Raw genomic sequence first — 15,704 nt, 5'->3', positions numbered from 1 at the left:
AGAGCTGGAGTTACTTCAGGCTCACCCAGGAGTAGCTGAGTTCAGACTCTGCTCCGTGCATTTATTTCCTTAATGGCTGGTGCTCCTCAAAACTCTGGCCAGCAGTGGCTTTTGTTCTGGACTTGCAGTGCATTTTATGTGTGTGGGAAATAATATGAGTTTGCACTATTTAACCAATTGTAATTCCAAACCCTTTGCAATACGGGCTGCAAGTTTTAAATGGGATGCTCAACCTGAGCATCATGTTAGGCTTTTCCTCTTTGGTCCTACCCTCCTCCATTCACGCAATGCAAAGCACCAGAAGAATGCTGCAAAGAACGTCTTTTCTGTTGCGTTTGGCTGAGCCTCAGGAACTTTGCCTTCTTGGCAGCCATAAATGTGACCTTTTTTGTTTAACTTCCCCCTCTGTTAACTGTAACATAAGTGGTAGATTTTCTTATTTTAAGCATAGTCTGTTGAGCAGACTAGCAGGGACAAAGGCCTTAAATGATGTTGTCTGTTTTACTTTTTAATCGATTTCTCTTATAAATGCTATCTGACTTTGCTACTAGTCGTGACTGGAGGGCAGGCAGCACTCGCCAATTTGAAAGGCTATATTTATTCTCCATCCATGGCTTCTAAGGGAAGCAGAAAGGTAGTGCATTTTAAATACAGAGTGCAATGCAGACAGTTACGATTTATAATAAGTAGAGAATGTTTTCTGTATGTGTTTTCTTTAACAGCAGTAATGGTTGTGCTTGGGGGCACTCATGACAGATTAAAGTATCTAGCCCTTGGCTTTACACGATTTTTCTACCTACATTTTTATGGCCCTACTGCCATTTCCAGCTTATTGAGGAACTTGCAGTTGAGAGTTTTACTTTAAGGAAGCCTCAAGGACAAAGATACAGGAGCTCTACAGTCTCTTTAACCATAACTAGCAAGTACCAATAATACCCTTTGCATGTTAAGCTTCAAGTTTTTTTTTTTTTTTCCTTTTCATGGTTTGTGGTCTTCAATACACCTTCTGCTAACCAATTTCTTTCTTTGTTACCTTCCTCTTTCGTTTGTAGTTTTTTGCTAAAACGCCCAGTGAAATGAAGGTGTCCCATGGTTTTTCATTAATACTGCTGCATTAATGAAATTGCCAGGTTCTTCCCTCTGTTAAAGGAATGCAGCTGAAGGCAGTATCTTGCCCAGAATACGCTAATACACATAAGGTCACTATTTATGTTATAAAACAAATTCCACCTTGTTTAATTCTTTAAATACTATCTAAAGTTAATGTAGCTCCCTCCAGAAAATACCAATTTGTTTAAATGGTTTGAAGGGTAATGTTTTATAAAAGCAGTGCACATGTGCATAGCTACAAAGTCTGTGAAAGCAACACTATTCTGTCTGTTTTTATTAACTTCTCAGTTTGAGTGCAGGATAACTTCTCTCAGAGACGAATATCTACGAAGTAGAAGGAAGATGTGCCTTTTGTGTGCACTTTTTATTGCTTGTGCCAGTTTAGGTGTCCGGTGGGTGTACCAAAAGCAGTAGAAGTTTATTATCTGGATGTTAGGGCAACCTTAGAGCCAGAATGCCAATCCAGGCATTTAAGGAACCTGTATGCCCAGATATTAGCTGGGGGTCTTTACCCAAAAGCTGGATAAAGGAGCATGAACTACAGGCACTCCTTCCTTTGGCTGTGTAGATGCAACAAATTGATCAAGAAGGAAGCTCCAGAACTACTTTAGAGCTTAAACTATAAATCTTAGGAGGATTAATTTATTTAAAAGGCTTTGCCCAGTACACCATGTATCTGTGCTTTTCATTATGTCGGGATGCCTGAGCAAGTACTCTAAGCAGACTGACCTGGCCAGCTCATAAGGATGCACTAGCTGCCGGGTAGAGCTGTACCTGTGCTGAAGTGCCAGGAGCAGTAGGGCCCTGTTGCCTTGTTTTCCAGCAGGCAACTATTTTGTCCCAACTGGTCATAGGCACGGGGTTTCCAAAGAACCATTTTAGCAAGAATGTTTTTACAGTTTTTTTTTTTTTTTTTTTTAAAAAAAACCAACAAACTCACTTTGTAAGAAATTTATTGCAAGCATGGCAAATAATGCAAACAGAAATTAGGGAGGAAAAACAAACAAACAAAACCAAAAAATGGGACTCTGGCTGCTTTTAACTCTTCTAAATTAATGTAGTTGTAAGTCCGCCCTCTTGAACTCCATCTATGTGATGTGGTGCGTGTTAGTATCAGCCTTCATCCTCACCACTCTCACCATCTGTCCTTGTTCTCCGTTGGCACGTGGCTGGTGTGCAGGAAGCACCCAGGGGAGAATTCCAGGCTTTGGTAGGGTTGCGTGCTGCGCAAGAGCTGGGTTGTGTGGCACATGTGCAACCCTCCCTGGCTCCGTTACCAGTTCTCCCTGTGACCTTTAACCACTGAGACAAACTTTGCTTTTTTAGGCTATTAATGTTAGATTGACAATGTCTGCAGATGACTCCTTTGGAGAGCGAAAGTCACAACTGTCTATTCCCTATGAGTCAGAGGCATTCAGCCCTTCAGAATATTGGGCTATGGATGTCTAAAATCCAATCCTAAAAGTCTAGAAAGTTATGGAAATTTGGATTTTTAATGCAGCTGGCCACACATCTCCATGGCCACATACCTCACCATAATTTCTCTGCAATCATGGCAGCTGTGTTGAATACAGCTGGGGATCCAACTCTGCATCTCTTGTTCTTGTGTCACAACGAGGGTGGTAGTACCTGCTTCCAAACCACTTCTCAATAAGCAGTAAATATCTCTCATGCTAGAGCATAAGTACTTCTCTGCAGTATTTATTGTAGAACTACGGGAGATGGTCAAGGTGGCCTTTCAGTAATTGGTTATTTTTTAATGGCACATGGGGTTACTTATCTCAAAGGAAGGCATGAAGGGTTACAGTAACTAATGTTTCCGCAGTGCTTTAATGATGCTAAATGCTACATACGGTTGTCTGTCCAGTAACATAGCAGAAAATAAAGCCCAAAGATAAGTTTAAAATGTACATATTTTTTTACTTGAATAAACTTAAGAGAAACTGGATATTATCTTCATATTTGCTTGAAGATACGCAAGTGGACAGAAATAAATTGTGTTTCCACAACAGGACGATGAAACCAGGTTTTGACTGCTCTCTTTGGTACCACAGCAGGTGGTTGTGTTGCAGTCCATGCCACTTTAAAAATTTGAAATCTGTTTTGCACTGTAATCTCTGTCTGTCAGTCACTCTTTTCTTTTCTCATACAAAATCCTTTTAAGATCGTGCTTTTCATCCCCTGTCTCAGGCCAAAGATTTTTAGAGTGAAATTAGTAGATTTCTTTATATGAGGATATAAACCTTCCAACAAATTTCTCAAGAGATTTTATTAAGAAAATTGATGCTTAGATAATGACCAAAGATTTGGTACCAAACTTGGCTTGTTTAGAAAAACTCACTGATACTTAAGAGGTTGCCTTGGAATCCCTAAATAAGGACTGCTTTATTAGAGCCCAACAGCTTTTTGAGTTTCACATGAAATATGATTCTACTGTTGAGCAGACTTTTTGGAAATATACTGGGAAAAAAAAAATAAAACTTACATACCTGTTTTCATTTTATACATCAAAAAAGATTCTCATGTAAGTCTCCATATTTTAGGGATTCAACCCCCTGGAAGCTTTCTCGGTTACACTTATATGTAAGATAATTTAAGAAATTCAATAAAACAGTTTTAACAGATTGTTCTAGTTATAGACAATCAAGTAAGACCATAAGCTAATAGGACATCTCCCTCATGTGTAAGTATGTAGTATCAGGCCCTAATTTATGTGGCTTGCAATAAAGATGTGAAAATGTACTTCTCCTGAAATAACGAGAGTTGATTCTTCTGCAATCTGCCAGAAGGTCAACTTACTGCTATGATTATGAAAAACTTCAGTCTAATATTTATTTGTCCTCTGGTTAGTAATGCAGTGAGAGCCTAATGGTTTTTGCAGAACAAGAAGCCCAAAGTTCTATTTTATGTTCCTACACTCAGTTTCTCAGAAACAATGCATTTTTATAATTTATAATTTATACAATTCACATATAATTTATATTTTGTAATTATACCAATTTTGAAGTATAGTTGGCTTTTATCATGTGATACATTTATTTTTAATTGCATTCATATTGAAAACCTTTCCTCTTCTACTTACTGTGGAGAGAATTGTGTTCCAGGCAGGGTAAATTCCTATGGTTTGGTGCAGTCCACAGCAAATGTTTTGTACTGTTTTTTTAGTTACATCAGAGAGTTTTGTTACAATCCCTCAGGTTAGTTCTTTGAATCAAGCAAATTCCTATTGGTAGGGAAGGTAATTTCCTAGTAATGAATTTTATTAACCATCACAATCTGGGCTATACAAGATAATGGTGGTTGACAAGGTCCACCACCTTTTTAGAGGACATGACATCATTCTTTCCCCTTCTTTTTCCCCTTCTGCCTAAGAAGCTTTTTCTGTTCCTAGCTGAAAATTAAAGACTTAAATAATTTGTCTGTGCCTTCTGGATATTCAAACAGAAGCAACAGCTTCTGGTGGCCACATGCCAGGAGATCCTGGACAGGTCAAATGTGTGATGCTACAACATGTGTGCAGTGAGTTAGTTACATTTCAGGAAGGTGCTGGGGCTTTTACAGCTTGCTGGGACACATGCAGTAGATGTGGTGCACAAGGGACTGGTCTGAGAGGCTTCATGGGTGCTGCCAGCTGTAGGGCACATGTGGTGCGAAGCCAGCGCAGCACCACAGCCATGACACCAGGCCAGGTCACTGTGCGTGTGTGTCTCCTAGAGTTTCATCAGGGCCACCATCTCTAGCTTGCCTGACCCCCAAGTCCCCAGATTCCACAGCCAACCTCTGTTCCTTCAGTTTTCCAGGCTCTGCTACTGGTCTGTCTCAGAGAAACCGCAGTTCAGATGAGTTATTTGGAGTTGGCCTGGTCTAGGTGTGCATTTTGCCTAATATCTAGGAAGAGCAGCAGAACTGCTATATGCCCTGACGATACTAGCATCGCAGGTGCCAAGTGCCACCCTGTGAGAACTTTGAACTACCACAGGGTTGCATATTTCTGGGGAAAAGTGCGTAAGTTCTTGCTGGTGGGAAGTCTCCTGGCTGGACACGCTGCGCTGCTTTCCAACGCGTCGGCGTTTGAAACGAAGCCTCGGTTTGACAGGAGCAGGACACAGGACACTTCATTGCTGGGCTGGGTGGGTGGCATGGAAAGGAATGGTTTTGTCTCGACAGCAGGAAGCAAATTCCTCTTCAGAGGGCCAGCCCTTCCTGTTCAGGGGGACTTGCCTTCTGTGCTGTGCTGCACAAGGGTGAACTCCTCTTCAGCGTCTAGATGTCATTTCCCTGGTACCTGTTTAAGTTTATGTTTAGTTTATCTGGGTTTCTTCTTTTCCTCCAGGTAATACACTTTCTTCACCACTTTTATCCTGGTGAAGGGCAAAAGGGTTTGATCTTTGTAAGATTTGTTAAAATATTTTTGTGTTTATAAGAAAGCTGACGTATAAAGAAATAAGTGCTTTTGTAAAATTTTGGTTGTATGATTTAGCATTTAAACATTTTACAGATGCAATTTTTTGCACTCTTCTCTGCATACATTCATAAAAGTGTATATTTATTTTCTGTCTTTGAGATTTACTTCGTTTTTTTTCTTCTGATGTTACAAAATGCAGTATGTGCAACATTAAAAAATTAGTGAAAAGACATTTATCTCATTTTGTTGTCTGTCTTTAAAAAGATTAACATTTGGTTCAAAAAATATGGGAACAAATCAAACATATCTGGGGTGCTCACTAGAAAGTTTGAGAATAAACGAGGATAGATGAGAATCTTGACTCTTATCTGCTTTCTAAAATGTAAATGGTGTTAAGCTGTAAGCAGTACCTCCCCTGGGCCCCTTAACAGCCTTTGAGATGTGTGTAAATCCATTTACAGAGAGTGGGGCAAGCTCTGGCTCAGCTCCTGTGTGCTGCTGCAGCATTGCTCTTTTCTCTCTGCAGGTGGGGTGCAGGATTTCTGTAAACCTGGCCCCTCGCACTGCCCTGGTGGGGACCACAACCTGGGGCATACCAGGAGCACCCAGAGCTACCTGTGAGAGGGGGACCCACGGGAAGCTGCAGTAGGGGAAGTCTGCTGCTTCAAAGGCCCCCTTCCCATCCTCAACCCTGCAGAACTGGGCGTGATGGTCTGTGTTGCCAAAAGACATAATGAAACATTACACTCAGCTGTGTCATTTCAGATAAAAACACTCCTTAGTTTTCTTGCACGACCATATCCTACTGTGTTCACAAGGGACAATCACAGCTATGTTTTTGAGCATCAAATACTAAGGTGATGCTTACTATTAAATATTTATATCCTAACTGCCATTACTCAGCATCTGAAGATAGGATTTTCCTGCCAAGTGGCACATCCTCGAATACCCAGCGTGTTGTCTGTGGAGCTTTTCACCTCAACAGATTATCTGACAGATCTTGAGAGTTTTGGTTTTCAGGAAACATGATTTTGGGATGAGGGTTGAGGGGAGTGACTGAGAAGACCATTTTCACCTGACATTACCTTTGTAACCATATCACCGTTTTCACCTGCAGCTCAAAATTTCGGCAATACCCATGCATTTTTTTTCCCACCAGGTTGCTCAGAGTATATTCAGCACTGATGTAATTTTATTTAAACACAGCCATTTTATTTATTGAGTTGGCTTTTTTATTATTTTTTTTTTTATTTATTTTTAATAGCCAATGCTCTGGTTTTGTTCTGTCGATGTGCAACAATGGCATGGCAATGCATTGGCCCAGACAGAAACATGCATGACACATGCAGCAGACTGAATACTTCCAGCACAGCAGTTTTCCATCAGAGGATCTTGCTGATGATAGAGGAACCGGCTTTGTGGTGGGAACATGTCAATTCCATCAAACTCCCAATGGAAACCAGCTGTTGGCAGCCAACATGCCTGGTGCCCTGCCAGCCCACCAGCTGCCGGCAGTGGGCAAGCTGCCCAGCTTCCCACCTGGTAGATGAGTGAGCTGCTGGCTCCTCACCTTGCAACTTCAGGAAAAAAAATGTTTTCCAAGGCAAAAACTCAACATTTCTGAATTTCTCTGCAATTTTTAAAATTCCTGATCAGACAAGCGTGAGCAATTTTCAGCTAAGCAGAAACTGTAGAGGCACCACAACTCCTGTGTGGTCACAACTTCCACGTGCACTTGTTCTTCAGTAGAAATTGGAACTACCTACCACATTCAATTCACTTTCTTAATGTGAGAAGGGAACTGGCACTCACCATTACCCCTGCTAACCCAAAAATCTGACCAGGTTTTCCAAAAAAAAAAGGAAAGAAAAAAAAAGTAAATGGCTTCAAATGTGATTTGTTTCCAGCTTCATTGTGCAATTTTCCCAACAGTTCCAGTACTTGTCATAAAGGCTAGTTTTCTTCAATGAGCAGCAGTGTATTTCAGGGTTATTTATGACTAAGCCCCTGGAATACTTCCTGTATTTTCTGAGGTCACAAAAGATGTCCTTTAGCTGCGTAACAGCTATCTGCCCACCCATGCCCATTTCTCTTTCTGCGCTGGGGTGAGTGTTGACTTAAACATTACCTTCAGCCCAATCTGTCCTTCCAGTTTGACAAACGTCACCCATGTCAGTCTCATAAAACACCTCCTGAGGTCTCCCAGCGAGCAGTTGTTTTTTTCTGATGTGACCCCATGGGTGATGCCTGTTTATCCTATAAGGGTACTATCATACTTTTTCATGTGGCCCACCACTTCATGGGGATGTCTCCTCTTCTGCAGCAGTCAATGGCCTCCAAGACGGCTCACAGGAGGTGGATTCATCTACTCATTAGAGTCATTAAGGCCAGATTCATCCCACCAGAGTGAAATGCCACAGTCAGGAAATAGGTCCCTGCTTCAGTGCTCACCCCTGCGAGGTGACCCAGTTCACCGCTGCACTGACCTATCTTTTGGAGGTGCCTCATCACTCCTTACATGGAGGACACCCACAGGGTCTGAGCTCCTATCTCCCATGCCTCAGCGGTGCTGCAAAGTCAGCTGTGGCCAGCGTGGCTTCTGCTGTGGGGCGGCATGCGGAGCCTTGCAAGCATCCAACAGGCAACCTCAAAGCAGCGAGCCTGTTGTGATATTCAACAACAGCAACAAAATCCTCTCTTGTCGTTCCTTTCCCTAAAGTGAGCTTTAGCAGGGCTACCATACGGAATAGCTGTGCTTTAAAATCAGGTGGGAATGCTGGAATACCTGTTGGGGTAGGGTTTCTGAGTAACAGCCCAGTGCTCACACCTGCCCAAAGACATGGCTGTTTTTTATCCACAAAGGGAAAACTGCAGGACCCTAGCTGCTCAAACTGAAGCTGCAGAAAATTTACCCAGAGGACTAATAGTCCAAGCAGGAGAACCCCTGGTTTTCTTCAGGTTGAAAATTGATTTTTTTAAAATTGTATTTTATTTTTTTTATATCACGTAGTAAGCAAACAAACATATTCCTGATGCTGACCTCGTACTACAACAATCCATTAGCAGGCAGTTTGTAATTTGTCAGTCTTGCCTTACCAGGAGCCATGTCAATGACAAAATATCAGCCTTTGAGAAAGCCTTGAGGACTGGTCAATTAGTGAGTAATTAAGTTTTTCTGTGTTTTGGCTAATGAATTGAATTTAAGCCCAGATGAGAGACTGTGCCTGTAGCAGCTTGTGCTGCTGCCTGTCACTGGAGGAAGGAGACTCCTGCTACTTCAGCAGCTGCTCCCACTGCAGATCATGCTGGAAGTTAACAGCGAGTGAGCAAGCTGCTCCTGGGAGTGTTACTGTGCTACTTTTGTGGTGTCAGTAGCACTACTGTGGTTGTGTGCTACTTTTAAAACATAATTGTTATGGAAAGGAGGCTTCTAGCTTTGTTCAGGCTAAGAGTGTGAGAGGCCTGGGGGCCTCTAGCCCATGTCACCCATGAGTTTTGATACCACCAGGAAAGGGGCAGTCTCTGGCTCCATGGGCTCATTGCCTTAAAGGTGATGATTCTCTGGATCTTATCAATGTTTACAAATACCTTAAGTGTGGGAGACAGAGGGATTTGGCCAACCTCTTTTCAGTGGTTTGTGGGGACAGGACGAGGGGCAATGGCCACAGAATGGATCACAGGAAGTTCCGCTTCAACATGCAAAAGAACTGCTTCACAGTGAGGGTGATGGAGCACTGGGACATGCTGCCCAGGGAGGTTGTGGAGCCTCCTTCTCTGGAGATATTCAAGGCCCGTCTGGATGCCAACCTGGGCAGCCTGCTCTAGGGAACCTGCTCTGGCAGAGGGGTTGGGCCCGATGATCTCTTAAGGTCCCTTCCAACCCCTACAATTCTCTGGTTCTTTGGGTCCCAGGGGGACCAAGCGCCCTCGCAGCTGGGTGATGAAGTGTAGGGGAGGCTGGTGTTGCTGTGGTGGCCTGCCATCAGCTCAGGTCTCCCTAGTGTGTGGTCTGAGGTGCTTAGCAGTAGGGAGCCTCTGGTAGGGGTTTGGGGTGCATTAAAAAAAATAAATAAAATAAAATATAAAAAAAACTTTGTCCTTCTCTCTCAGCAGCTGTGTAAAATTTCTTATGGTAAAGCTATTGCTGTAGGAAACCATTTCTGGTGACAAAGTTGTTTTTGACATTGGTTTTGAAATGCCTAAGCAAACAGTAGAAGTCCACATGTGTTTTTTCTAATCTGGGGCTTCTTTCTGTATCACAGGTAGCTTTTTGGAGGAAAAATTCTCTGCTCACCTGTTAGCTAAAGGCATCCTGATTAAACTCCACCAGGTAATTACAACCTGCTTGTTAATTCTAACCATGAAGGAGGGTGGTATCCCATAAATGATCCTTTCATCTGGGCTGAAGTGGGTCAGCAAACCCTTCGCTGACATCAGGGTGCTCAGAGACTGTGTGGCACTGACCTGTGCTTGTGTTGCTGTGCCCTCTCGCAGGGACTCGCTCATCACTTGCACAGAGCTGGGACCAGGGCCTCCACAGTGAGCCAAAAGGATCAATGCTGTTGGTCCTCTCACTTTTCCCCCCTGACATGAGAGCACCTTCTCCCTGCAAAGGCCTAATCACATCTAGATTAGCCAGTAAAACTAGCTGTGTGCTTACAGTGAGGTCAGTTAGGAGAAACTGGGGACTGTCTCCTCCATTCACAGGTGTGGAGGCTTAGTAGGTGACTAGCTGGTGTGACTAGCATATATGTAAATAGTAGGGGATAATTCAGTGAGAAATAAGGATGTATCAGCTAATTAAAAGTGAAATCCTAATTCTAAGCTTCTGGTGGTCTTTGATCCCTTGAAGCATACTGGTCGCTCTTCACAGCTGTGGCTTGGGTTCAGGCAGCTTCAGGCCTGGGTCTGTGGCTGTGCTTCATGTTGCATTTTCATGAGCTTCCCAGTAAGGCCAGCATGGACTATGCCAAGCCTGTGCCAAGGTGTAAACTCCCGTGGGACAGTGACTGTGGGAGAAGAGCCTCGTGTAGTGGTGGACATTAAGACTACTGAGACTGGGTGCCCACCTCCCTCTAGCAGCCTCATCCATGGCTGATGCCACCTGAGGCACTTGTTAGGCCCCAAACATCATGTGTCCCTGCCGGGTCCCATGCTGATCTATTTTGGACACCTCTGATGTACGGCCAGACCCACTTAAAATCATGGGAAGCCTTTGCTATATAAATAATAAATAGCAGACAAGTGTTTTGCTGGATTGAATCCTATGGCAGCAGACCAGCACCCCCAGATGCCTCTGGGCAGGTAACAGTGTCTGAGACCTGGGGTTTTGTGTTGGTGTATATCTATGATATTCATTAAGCTGATGTCACATAGGAAGTATTAGCACAGGTGGTGGTTAGGACTACTTACAGCCTTGGCACTGAGGTATTATTATAAAACCCACTATTCACAAGCTATCATTACACAATCACAGATAATGACAATTATATAAATGCTACTGTATTACCTATCTATTTATTTTTATGCACATAATGACTTCAAAACACCTCAGATGACTGGCTTCTTCTCAGAAATGATTATGCTTCAGCATGCATCAGACTACAACATAGAGGAACGGTCCGAGGTCTAGGGAAGTGCAGCAGTGATAAGGTGGTGGGGCTGCAGAGGGCACTGCTTTGCTTGGGGAAGGTGAAAGCTGCTGTTTCAGTGGGAAGCAGGGGGTGCAGGGCACTGATGTTCTGTTGTGAGGGCTGCTTGTGTGGGGGTCTTGGTGCTGATGCAAAGATTCCTTTATAGCCTGTGGACTCCATAAAGCACCATACGTACTATAGCTTCCTCTCCAGGAAGTTTTCTTAAAAACAACAACAAAAAAAACACAAAACACAAAAACAGCAACACAAAACAATGAAACAGATGCTAATATACTAAAATTAAACATCTAGGAACTACGTTATTTGTTTTTTGCTATATTCTATGTATTTAACTTGTTTCACATGCTTCAGGAAATCAAGTGGGGGAAGATGTACAAATCAAGCTAGGAGCCAAAAAAAGGAGCCAAATACTGTGTATGATGTAGTCTTCTGCTGGTTTTTTTTCTGCTGTACAGATACAAATGTAGCATGGTAAGTCCATGAGTACCCTTTAATGCACCTCTGGTATTAGCTGGTGATGTTGAGGGTCACAATCAGTTCGCCCTGCGGTGAAACAACCCACCACCTTACTTGCCCCCTTCTGGAGCATGGGGCTTGTGATGTGTGAGAGGAGCAGTTGCTGCTGCTGCTGAGTGAACTTATGCAGAGGGGAAAGTGAGTATGGGAAGGGAGAAAGGGACTAAGAAACGGAGAGCTGGCTTGTACCTCTAGAGAGTCTGCTCATCTGTCAAACCCCTGATCAGTGTTAGTGTGAGTGGTGCTACATCACCCCTGCTTCCAAGAACTGGTGGAGTCACTCGAAATGCTGTGCAACGAGATGTATTTGATTGTTGGCTTGGGTCACAGCTCAGCTCCTACAAGAAGGCTTACATGGGGGGGACAGATGAAGCAGGGGCTGGGAAATAAAAAGCAGGTTAGTGTAACTGTCTGATTCATAAAAGCAAAAAAGGTGTGGATTGTGGCCAGATGATTTCACAAAGTGCTGTATCTGTTTTTCCCTGAATGTTGCACAATCTCTGCTGGGAGGCAGCTGGTGTGGGCTCACTGATGGACTTCACCTCTGCTCCTGGAGGTGTTTCTGGACTTCAGAGGTGGGTGTTGAGTGTCCGATGGGTGGGTTTCACTATGTGGGAGCTCAGGGACTGGCAGAGAGCAGACACCATGGCATTATCTCGTGTCACCAAGCTGGATGCTGGCACAGGCATTAGACAGGTACAGCCACCACCAGGGAGGTGGCCTTTGGGCCTGTTGTGCCCTGCTGCCACAGGAGATCTCCAAGGATCACACCAGATGGGCCTTCCTGTTTTGCCCTGTGGATCCAGTATGAGGGTGAGATGAACAGACCTTAGCTAGTATCTTGTATTTCAGTGTCTATTTTTTCCCCACCTTTTCCACCATCTTCAGGAGAACTTTAGAGTCCATGTCAGGCTTCAGGTGGGTACAGCTTTCCTGACTTGATCCTATAGAGAGGGGTCCCAGACACTGAACACCTTCTCATAATCAAGACTTGTAGGCACCTGGTTTGAGCATCACTTGTGAATCCTTGAAGGGGTTGTCAGAAGCTGTTAATGTACTTGTCCCTCCCTGTTCACTTCCCCCACTCACAAAAGCCTCTCACAAATGGCCTTGAGGGAGGATGAGGCAGAGCCACCAGCTGGAGCTGAATCCTTTTTCCAGAATATAGGACACCCTTCCTCAGAGGTGGTCATGTACTTGGTCGCACGTGGAGAATACCCAGAGCTGGTGTGCAGATCTTAAAGGTTACAAGGGGACCCAAAGCATGCTTGGGCTCAGGGAGCTGGCAGTATGGCCCTGGCAGCAAATTCGGCTGGTACAAATAGGTTACATTCTCCAAATGCCTTACCACCTGACATGTTCAAACATGGTTTGAGCTGGTGGAGTGATGCAACTTCCCATTAACTGAGATAACGAGGATTCTGCCATGGATCACCATGTGAAGCAGGGTTCATTCTTCACTGAAGTTAAAGGAAGTCTCTGAAATATCTCAGGCACTTCTCTGCGTGGGCACTTTCCCTATTACTTGCAGGAACAGAGCCTTTACAAGTTTGGAAATAACCTTTGTGTGCATCTTTGTGTGAGTTATCTATGGGGACTTTCCTCTGCTCCTTTCCTCTTTCTGCAGACACAGCCCAGGGCAAGGGGCAGGGCTGGGGGAGTTGCTGATGATCTTTCCCCCTGCCAGGCAGCTGCCCTCCATACAGGGCAGAGTCCTGACCTGGAGGCTTCAGCCGAGCACCATTTTTAGATCCGAATCCTCACGTGTGCCCTGTCACTGGAGAAGCAGTCACTGTGGTGAGGGCTGGGGCCTGACCTTCCTAACAGCTGCTGAATGGAGTCAGCCAGCACGTTGCCTTTTAGAAAGCTGCTACCTATTTGTATGAATGAGCACCCAAAAAATGATGTTACCTGTTTCCTGCTGAAAGTGCGAAGAATGTTCATGTTGACAGGAGCTGTGAAGGGTCTGATGCTGGTGAATCCCTTTAGCAGCCCATGAGGGCTCCCTGTGACTGCTGTCAGATCAGACAGGAAAGCCTGGCGTGGCTGAAGGCTGAAAGTTGCTTGTTGCCAGAAAATAAGAAGCAAATATCAATGGGGCTGGGTTAAATGTTAGGAAGAGGTCAGATGAGTGAAATCATGGACGCGGCAGGAAGTGGAGCTCCCTGAACAGGAATGCAACCATCTGATAATACCAGCTGAGGCTGGATGAGCCATCAGAATCACCAGAACATGTTTTGAAGGAGCAGCTTTACCAGAGGGGCAATACAAGGGCAAGCAGGCTGCTGGGAGTGGGATTGTTTTGGTATGGATAAATCTAGCACTGGAAGTGTTACAGTACGTGATTAGGTTTTTCTGAAGTCTCAGCTCTGGAGGCGTGCAGTCACATTAGACATCTTCATTTAGGGGGGGAAAAGAAGTGTATTTTTAGCCCTTGCCATGCAGTAGGGCAATCTGAGCTTACCCAAGAGGATCAAAACCCATAAAAGTAATAAAAGTACTCCTGGGATTTTTAGAGGGTCAGTCAGCTCAAAGCCAATCTCCTTCCACATGGGAGCCTGGCTCAGAGCTATTTACACGTGTGGAGATGGCACAAGTGCACTGTGTACAGCACCTCATAAGTGTGTTCTTCCTACTGCACACGTTTTGTCCTCCTTACCTGCAGTGAAAAGATTTTTTCTTCTCCTTCCCTGACTATATCACACCCAAATTCCCACTTGTTTTGCCAGCACCCTTCCTCCTGTCTTTGCCCCTTCCACTTTGCTGCTCTCTACAGGCTATGATGTAACTCGATGCACCTCTCCTGGTCACAAGCATTCCCCTGCATGCTCCTGCTCTCTTCTTGCTTGGCCTTTCCACCCTAGGTTTTGTGGGAACAAAGACATGACAGAGGAGGCATGCAGCTTGATGAAATGAATGCAGGGGATGAATGTTTTATGTTGTATGGCATGAACACAATGTTTTGGTGTGCCTGGTGCAATGTTTGGTGTGGCTGGCACAGCTGGGTGCCTTGTAGGCAAGGAACAGGGCTGGGGAAAGCAAACCTGGGAGCAGCCTCATTGCTCCTAACCCTTGTGCTCCAGGAGCATTTGTTTAGCCTGTTGTCATAAATTTTAAACACCCTAGTCCTTGTTGCTACTTCTTCCCCTGGATAGGATGCACCAAATGTGTCAGCAAAGGCAGGATTTCTGGGAGGGCTCACTGTGCTGCAGCCACCCTGCCAGGACGGGATCTGTCATGGGGTATCGCACGAGAAAATGCTGCATAATGCATGGCCTGTCAGATGACAAGAGGTATCCGTGCCACGTAAATGAACACTGAAAACAGAATGAAACAAAAGAAACTGTTTCCCCAATTATGCTCTCTGCTTCACCCTCCTCCCGTCCAGCAGAGTCGTTCAGGTGGGTGCTCCTCATACAGATCCTCTCCATAGATATGTCAGGATGGAGATCAGCATGACCCACTGGAGGGCAGGAGGCAACTCTGATGCACATCAGAGCAGGTATGTAAGTGAAAAGACGCAGTCTAATTAAAAAAAAAAAAGAAAAAGAAAAAGAAAAAAAAAAGGCACAGAGGTCTGAGCTGATGGAGTAGCAAGAGCATGGGGGAAGCCCCCCCTGAAAGCCTCCCCATAATTAGTGCTGGGAGGAAGCAGCCCAGCTGGAGGGGAGGAGGTGGAGAAAGTGGTTCGTGGCTCAGGGAAGGCTGAAGGCCTTGGGAAGAGTGTGGGCTGGGGAAGCAATGCACAGCCGGCTGGTAACTGAGGGAAGTTTGCAGCAAGCCCAGAGCAGAGCAATCTGCTGTGACCCCTGCTGTTCCTGCATGCAGCTAGGAAAAACAGCTGCTAATAAACCGTGGGCTGATGGTGTGAGGATGCTCCGAGGAGGTATTTCCTGCAGGAGGGACTGATTTGGGGTGGGACGGAGGTGCTGGAGGCTCTCCCGGCAGAGTCCTTCTCTCCACCTGGGTGTACGGCTTGCACCACTGGGAGAGGAAGAAGCGGTGGTGAAGAGGGGCTT

Source organism: Oxyura jamaicensis, chromosome 2, assembly GCF_011077185.1.
Source record: "Oxyura jamaicensis isolate SHBP4307 breed ruddy duck chromosome 2, BPBGC_Ojam_1.0, whole genome shotgun sequence".
NCBI lineage: Eukaryota > Metazoa > Chordata > Aves > Anseriformes > Anatidae > Oxyura > Oxyura jamaicensis.
The sequence above is the reverse complement of the archived record's forward strand: the minus strand, read 5'-3'. Positions refer to the sequence as shown.